We start from the raw sequence: 9,409 nt of genomic DNA, 5'->3' as shown, positions 1-9,409 counted from the left end.
TTCTTCTCTCTGATGTGGACTTGTAGTTGAAGATGACCCGAGCCAACTGGAACAAAATTGGATTTGTTTTAAATTTTTAATAGTCGTGCTTTGAACCTATCAAACTCCTTGTTAAGCATGAAAGGTACATCAAGAGAAGGGTGTGGTTTCTTCTGTAAGGTTGCAACCTTCAAACAATCCAACTAAGTTGTACCTCTAAATTTTATCGTAACATATAATCTTGGTGTCAATTTTTTAAGATTATCAAAAAAACTATTTTTTTCTCTAACTAATATATTTTAAATATAATAAATAGTTAAAATCAAGTTAATCTAAAACATATGAAAATCTTGAGAATGGACGGTCTAGATAATGTGTTACAAGATGCATTATTTTTAGGACTCAAATTTTTTTTTTTTTTTTTTTTTTTCATGTTCATACATCTCGATAAGGAGTTGATCTATTAGAGGGTTTTACAACATTAAATCAATTTTTACCTATGGATTTTTTAGGTGTATATTTAATTATATATTTTAAAGTGCACCTTCAAATCTATACAAACCTCACTGCAATTGATCAATTACGATTATTGACAATACGAAGTCAAGATGATCATCTTGACTTCGATTATTGACTTCAAATGCATATTGACAATACGATTATTATAATGTGTTCTTTTCTAATTTGAAGTATCAAGCATTGTATCTTGCTTTTGTTGGGGTGAATTGGATTCCATGTAAAGCTGAAAAAAAAATTCATGGGTAATTTATTTTTAATTGGCAGAACCGGAAATCAGCTGGGTGGGCTAGGCCAGCTCTTAATCCGGTTTGGGTTTGACAGGGTAAGGTGGATTCAACCTGCACCATCTTATTTCACTTGGATGCAGTGAGGTTTGTATAAGATGTCAAGATGATCAATTGGAGAATTTCCTAGTGAGGTTTGTATAGATTTTATCCAGTTTAAAAATATTTAATTATATATTTTAAACAATTACGGTAAAGTGCACCTTCAAATCTAATTAAAAGATGTATTTTAAGTGTTGAAACTCTCATTATGGTTTAAGAGTCTATTTTTTCACATCTATCGTGAAATTGAAAGTTCCAAAAATAGTGTAGATCTAATAGATCTAACAGATCTATGTACACTAGATAATGTATTACAAGATGTAGTATTTTTAGGACTTAAAATCTATTTTTCTTTTTATATCCATATATATCGAAGTCAAGATGATCAATTGGAGAATTTCCTAGTGACAAAACAACTTTCTTCGATGGATTTTTAAATTGCACTTTACTTTTAAAGTATAAGGTTGACCTCTTATATAAACTTTTTCCTCACAAAAATATCTTTAAAAAATACTTAAATGTCCATGATGTTTGGGAATTCTAAATAAGCATGGTCATTTCGATATTTTAACCAATCTAGAAAAAGTAAGGGCATTCTTATTATTTGATTGAGGCCTCTTTGATGGATCAAATTATTGAAATACCCCTACTTATTTAGTGTTCCTAACCTTGAATAGGGGCAACTTAAAAATTTTAAAGATATTTTTTGATGAGGTATTTAAATAAATTAAAAACTAAAAAAAGAAGCTCTTTAATGTTAACTAGAATTCCCTTAATAATTTTATAAGGGTTTCAACCCTTTAAATGATATTTTCCCTCAAAATAAATAACAAAGTAAAAGGAGCTTGACTCAGCCTAGTATCACTAGGTCCAATAAGTTTGGTAGCATTTTTTTTTATGTGTAAAAACATTAAAGGGTCAAACCACCTTGCAAAATTACCTTTTAACATCAGTAGTGCTGCTCTTTAAATTTCACTTCACTTAGGTATCTCTTTTTAAGATGAGGTAAAAACGACAAAAACTACCATGAACCATAAACAAGTAAGACATTTGGGTAATTTACACCCACTTAAGTGTCCTAAACAGTTCTCATAATGCCACTCGTTAGTTAATGTAGATATTTAAATAAGCGAAAAAATAAAAAATTAAGTGGCCAAAGCAAAATATGGAAAATATTGTTAATTGCTCAAGATTAGTGACATAGAGCTACTAAATGACAAAAAAAAAAAACCATTTTTATATAGAGACGAGGCTTTAAACAATCAAATTTGAGCCTACCTCAAAAATTTTACTAGAAGAGGTTGTTTTGATGCTTAAATATCTTCAAATTGATTGTCTGGACATCAAGATGCATGGACATAAGAAAAAAATGGATTTTAAGTTTTGAAAATAATGTATTTTGTAACGTATTTTTGGAGCATCAATTTTCAAGATTTTCATAGATCTGTCGATCTACAATATTTTTGAAGCTTTAAATGTTAGGAATACATATGAAAATATATTTTAAAGCTATCATAAAGATGTTCAGTAGTGAAACCACATTTCTCTACACTATTTCAAGGTAGGCTCTAGGCTCTATACAAACCGCATCCAAAAAAATACTCTTAATTGTTTGCAGTTAGCAACATCGAACTATTTTTTGGCTTGTAAAACTTTTGTAGAGGTATTAAAGTAAATTAAAAACTAAAAACGGAAGCCCTTTAATCTTAATTGGGATCCCCTCAATAATTTTGTAGAGGGTTTCAACCCTTCAAATCATGTTTTCCCTCAAAATAAATAACAAAGTAAAAGAAGCTCGACGCTACTCGGTGTCAATGGGTCAAGTAAGTTTGGTTGCATTTTTTCTCGGTGTCACTGGGTCAAGTAAGTTTGGTTGCATTTTTTTTCAGGTCAGATATCAAAGGATCAAACCACCTTGCAATATTATGTGCTTTAAATTTCATTTCACTTAGGTATCTTTTTTAAGACAGAGGTAAAAATGACTAAAATCAATGTTTTGAAATGCCACCGCATTATGTGCTAGGCGTTGCCCACATATGTGGTTTGGAGAGATGCACCCGCATCCCTTCACATCAGAGCCGCATCCCGCATCTCACCACATCAGGCCGTATAATATGTTTGCCATTCTTTTCAAAACTATACCCCTAGAGCAGAGGTAATAAGGCCCTTTTGACCTTCGAAATGGGGGGAAAAGGGTTTGGGGGGTATTAAACCCCCAAACAATATTTTTCGGCTACATTTGTGTATTTTATTGGATTGATTGAAAAAATTGGGCGGAAATTTTATTTGTTGAAGTTCTTCGTTTTGTGTATTTGTTGATGTTTGGTTGTTGATTTGTATTTTTTGGGTGTTGATTTGAGGACGTTAAGGCTAACTTTTGACAACAAATTGAGAGTTTCAAGAGCCGTGAAGGTGATGATTTTATTGACTCTTCTTGAATTTGACTTTAAAACTCTTTAATCTTCATGAACTTTGAGTTTGTAGTATTTTATAACTTTAAAATTTATGGCTTGGCCGCATCACTCATTTTAAAACACCGACTAAAACTACCCATGAACCATGAATAAGTTAGACATTTTGGTAATTTGCATCCAGTTAAATGTCCTAAGCAGTTCTCATAATGCCACTCGTTAGTTAATGTAAACCTTTAAATAAGCAAGAAAAAAAAAGAAAATTTAGTGGCCAAAGCACAATAAGGAATAGATTGTTAGTTGTTCCAAATTAGTGACATAGAACTACTAAATGACAAAAAAATACCTTTAATTATTGAGAGTTAACAACATTGAACTTCTTTTTTGCCACCACGCATTCTTAGAGAGAGGTATAAGATTGTGCAAACCATGTTAATCTAAAGTGAACATCCATCGCTAAGATCAACCATCTTAATATAAAGTGAATATTATCCACTTTTAATCTATCTGGACTTTTCACCAGATAATAAGAAATTTAAATAATAGAAAAACATGGTCAAATATACCTAGGTCTCATAGAAGGTCATAAAAGGTTTTCTAAAAAAATATTTTCAACAAATAATAAATTTCATTAAAATAACACTCCCAAGGTTCCTAAAATAATGGAAAACATGAGGCGTCACCCTATGTGGGGCATGTGGCCAATGTGGGCCCAGATCCCACACCAAATGGACTCCACATGTGTAGGGGCTAGGCCGTTGGCCCCCCCTCCCCCCTCCCGTCTATCCCACCCAATTAAAATACAATTTTGAAAATACCTCTTTGTTTAAAATTATTGAAGTACCTTTCAAGACTTCTTATGCCATTTAAAATATTTTAAAATTTTTAAAATATCCAAAATCACATAAATACAAATTTATTTAAAAACAAAACTTTTTGAGTTCTACAAAAAACTAGAACACACAAAAATACTACTTAAACATAGATTGGTACCAAAAAATTTAAAAACAAGTGGCTATCAAAGTATTTCACCTATGTCAGGCTCCATAATTCACTAGTCTTATTAAACTAGCTCAACGAGATTTGTGACCAACAATCAAATACATGAGTTCATGATTGACTCGTCAAATGCTGCCAATAAGTAATAGTACTATAATCTTAGTATGTGTATTACATGTTTCACCCCTTAAGAGCAAGTGAAAATGCATATATTATTATATTGTAATGGGGCTTTATCTATGCAAATGTATATGTATTCTTTTATATAGGATTGCTTCTCCAAAATGTGACTGTCACATTTCATGACGCATGGAAGTGTTGTTAAGGATTTTGCCCTCACTCTTACAAGCATAAATCTGGACATAAGAGCCCACAAAACTCCCCTGACCTACAAACAACATCCCTGGGCGTCTATCATACCTGAATAAGGAATGGCCATTTATAAACCCTCAATGATAGTGCCGCATGCCTAGGGGTAAGGGTTTTAAACATGACCTGGGCTATAGGCTACCCAACCTTAGGGCAATCAACCACAACAAACTCCAATTGAAGAGTATAATCCACTATAATTTATTACATTTACATGCTTTCACGGGCTTTAAAGGCCACACAATCCGACAAATAATTATTAAAATGCCTAAAGGATATCCTGGAACTACTACTCGTTTTTAGGTAGATCAATAGTGATTTGGATTTATAGAAAAAAAATTAAAATTAAAATACGAAATATGGTCTTGTTTGTTAGATTGTCCCAGATTGAATATGAGTCGTTGGGCTTATATATAATAAGTCATGTACCTTTATTACAAGGAGGTCACAATTACTTATAAGTTCTAATCCTTAGATGTTAAATTGGATGGATTGGGGTGTGTTACAAAGTTCTAGATTTTTTTTTTGAATTTTTAAGTCTAGTCAATGACACATTCACAACTACCCGATTTGAAATTCGACGGACAAGGGTGATTGAGACATCCTTCTACTAAAAGTAAATAATATGGGATTGTACACTATGAGACTATTTATCTTTATTACAAAGAAATGATAATTACTCCTAACTATTAGATATCAAATCGGATGGCTTAGAGTGTGTTACGAAGTTCAAGAAATTCTTTTTATTACAAAAAAATAAATAGTCACTTTGTATATTTGGGTACTTCCAACGGTTTGTTGTTTAATTTATGGATTAATGAAATACTTATGGTTTGATACATAAGAAATAGTCCTCTCCATTTTTTCCATACTTTTTTTTATAGGTAGATCAATAGTGAATAGTTAGTAGTTTTAGAAATAGTTAGTAGTTTTGGAATAGTCAATGAAAACTTACATCGGTAGCTCATGATGGGGTGGGTCATCAACCTCATTTTCTAGATATATGATGGGTGGGACTTTTAGTCTGTCCAGGCGATGAAAAAGGGTTGCAGTAGCCTCCAAGACATTGCGAATGGGTGTTAGTTGCAAGCCACAATGCAATGAGGAAAAAGGGCTGCAAATGTGATAAGAAGGTTGGCATGTGTTGAGAGGTCATGCTGCCCTGCGACTCTGAGAGAGAGTTGATTCCAACAACTATAAAAATTAGAGGCAAAAACAAAGATGCCACCTGCTACACATGGTAATGCCGTCCGGGAGTTCTGGACCAGCTATCCCGTCTATATGAGTTCTGGCTAGCCCGAGCTAAGCCTATGATCCTAAAGGCTTAGCTTGAACCCAACCCGCTCCAAAGGGCTTAGGCCTAGGCTATACACTTGGCTAGGCAGGCCACTTGGGCCATATTGATGGTTTGGCCAGTGCAGGGCCATGGCTTTTGGCCTAGGCCAGGCCTGGCCCAATCAAGGACCAGGCCTTGGGCCAAACTTAGTGCCCTGGAATAAGGACTAAGACTTTTAAAAGAAATATAAAACCAAAAGGATTAAGACTTTAGAATATATCTCTTGGTTCTTGAGATATATGTAACATCGATAGGAAGTTTTTTATTTGATGTGGGTTTCTAACTTTATGTATATATGGGATGCAAGTGCATAGAATTTGTCTGCTTTATTTGAGTTACTATATGGGAATGTTGGTTTCCTCTAGAGAGATGGGAAAGTTGGTTTTCTCTAAAGAGAGGGACAATGGCCTCCTGTGCATAAGAGGAAATGCTTCCCTTTAGAGAGAAGATAACTTTCTTTGGAGAGAAACTTCGCAGTGTGTCTCATGTAGATTGAGAGGCTGGTTTCTTATAGAGAAACGGTTCACATGAAGATTTTTGGTTCTCCTCTTGGAAAATGGTTTAGCAGTGAAAAGGAAATGTAGATTAAGCGCCTAGTTTCTTATAGGGAAGCGGTTCCTATGTAGATTTTGGGTGGTTTCCCAATGAAAATTTTGGGTGGTTTCCCTTTTTAGTGAGAGAAAGTCTCGGTTGCTCTCAAGGTTTTCCTCTTGAAAAATGGTTTAGATGTGGAATGGGGAAATTGTTTCTCCCTGGACAGTGGTTTAGCCATGGAATCAAGATGAGAGGTCGACAATGGCGTTGATCGATAGACTGGCTCTAAAAGGGTTTATTCGACTAAATTTTGTCGAGGGTTAGAGAGGTAGCTCTCTCTTTCAAAATTTGTAATGTAAATTTCATTACTATAGTAGATTTTAGTTTGTCGTGCTCGTGGATGTAGTCCTCTTGAATGAATCACGTAAATCTGTGTTCTTGTCGGGTGTATTTTTTATACTTTATTTCTCGTATTATCGCTCGTACTCTCACCTATTTTGTTTCTAGTTGGATAAGTACATGATCTAGGCGGGATCCAACTTTTGGGATTCATGTTTTTGAATATAAGAGGGTTCGTAAATCCTAACATGTGGCATATCTAATAAAATTGACGATTTAGATCACAAAAGCGAGTGAAATTACAAAGAACGCAATCCCATTCTTAACACATAGTAACAAATGCCTCACTAAAATTACAACGAATTAATATATATTTAGTTTGAAATTGCAGAAAAAGCAATCTCATTCTCAACTAACATAAAAAATCCCCAAGTGAAATTGTAAATATTAATTTGTAATTAATCTGAAATTACAGGAAAAGGAGTTAAATCAGAAACATACACTAACGAATCCCCCACTAGAAAGACAGAAATTGATCATAGCCATTTAAAATAAATAAGAAATCCTTAAATGGGATCCCTAAGATCGCTATCAAATATTAAAAGAGAAATCATGCCAAACTTCCCAATAAAACTACAGATAGTAACCCACATTTAATCTGAAATTAAAGAGAAACCACAATGCTTGGGAAATTACTAGAGAAATTGAGAATCGCACTTGAAAATGACCAACAAAAAGGGGGAGATCCAAACTAAAAAAATGAGAGCTTCACAAATACTAGGGCTTCAAAGAAAATTTATTAATGACTAGGATTCATAGAGGTTGTTTCAAAGAGACTAGGGCTTCAATGTTCAAGGAGACAAGGGCCTCTCTTTGGGTAGAGAGCGATAGAAGAGAGAGAGAGAGAAAAGAGACATGAGAGAGCTTGAGAGGTTAGAGAAGGGCAAAATTCGAGGAGAATGTGAAGAGAGAGAAATGGTGAGGAGAGAGAGAAGAAAATGTCACCCCAACATTTATTGAAGATTGCAGTTCTAACGTCGGAAAACTTCAAATCGAACATCTTGGCCTTGACTATTATAATGGGAAAAAAAAAAAAAAAGATTACTATCCTCAAATAGTGTATATTGTAATACATTATCTAGACCAGCTATTGTGCTTTAAAAATAGGTGGATCTACAAGATTGTACTTTTTTTTTAGCTTCAAATTTTATAGTCGGTGTTGGAAATTGATTTTAGAGTTATCATGAGGATTTCTTATGCCTGCGGTCTCTCGACGAGGATTCAAGGTGTGGCTTTACTTTGTTTTCATGAAGCCTAGACCTAACAAAACTATATCTTTTTTATAAAGTATACATCTTTGTTAGATATATACACATATTAAGATAAAGGAAAGTATATAATAAGACCATTTACCTTTGCTATAAGGTGGTCACAATAAATCTTGACACTGGACGTGAAATTGGGTGGCTGCATTTATTTCATTATCCAAATTCAAAGTTCAAATGAATTTTCTCGAACTTTGTGACACACCCAAGCTATCAAATTTCACATGAATGTTTATAAGTAATTATGACATTCTTATTCCAAAGGTAAATAGTCTCATTGTATATAATCCCGTACGATAAATATAATTTGAGAAAAGATAAAATAAGAATATGATAATCGTAGTAGTCATGAGACCCTATGTCCATAGCCGTGACATTCATTCAGTTTTGGTGAGACTATATCTATATCAGCCCTATCCACTGTTCCCTAAATCTAGTGATGGACAAGCCTCTGTTACAGTCGGTTTTTTAAAATGGGGAATGGAGCAGCCAATTCCCTTAAATTGAATTTAAATTGGAAAAGTATATAAAGAGCTCATGTACTTTTGATATAATGAGGTCACAATTATTTTTTTTTGTCGAATTTCAAATAAGGTGGTTGTAATAATGTCATTCATTAGGTTGAAAGTTCAAAAATAAAATTTTCAAACTTGGTGGCATATCTTAAACATGTCAATTTGACATCTAATGTCTAGGATTAATTGTGACCTCTTGTAACTAAGATAAATAGTCTCATACCATGCAATACCATTAAAATTTGGGTGCAGGTTCGCACATCTCGCATTCTTTTCTCCTCTCTTTTTCATTTTCATTGATCTTCTGATTCCCCTGCCCTTCTCTCTCTTCATCTCTTTGTTCTCCATCCACTCCTAACCCTATCTTCCCCTCTCTCATCCATATTTCTCCATCTTGAATCCACACACCGCCAGGAGAGTAGGAAAATTAACTTTGAAGTTTGAATTGTGAATAGGGTTTCGATGATAACAGGATCTTTGTATTAAGAGAGATTTTCTTTCATTTTGAGCACTTTTTAACATAAGAAAGAGTTGGAAAGAGTGGGTTTCTTTAACTCGAGACTCTTCTCAAGCGCCTTGGAGCAATTTGGTTTAAACAACATTTTTCTTTGAGAGTTTGTTTTCACTTCCAAATTTTATTTGAAAGTTCAGGTTCCATGCCTTAAAAAAGCAATATTCAATATTCTAAAACTCGGCCAAATTCTCTCGGGCTCAATAGAAGTACCAGTCAAACTTTATGAATTTTTATGTTTTACCT

The sequence above is a fragment of the Amborella trichopoda genome, chromosome 3, assembly GCF_054954075.1.
Source record: "Amborella trichopoda isolate Santa Cruz 75 chromosome 3, AtrichopodaSantaCruz75HAP2 v2.0, whole genome shotgun sequence".
In the NCBI taxonomy this organism is placed as follows: Eukaryota; Viridiplantae; Streptophyta; class Magnoliopsida; order Amborellales; family Amborellaceae; genus Amborella; species Amborella trichopoda.
The sequence above is the reverse complement of the archived record's forward strand: the minus strand, read 5'-3'. Positions refer to the sequence as shown.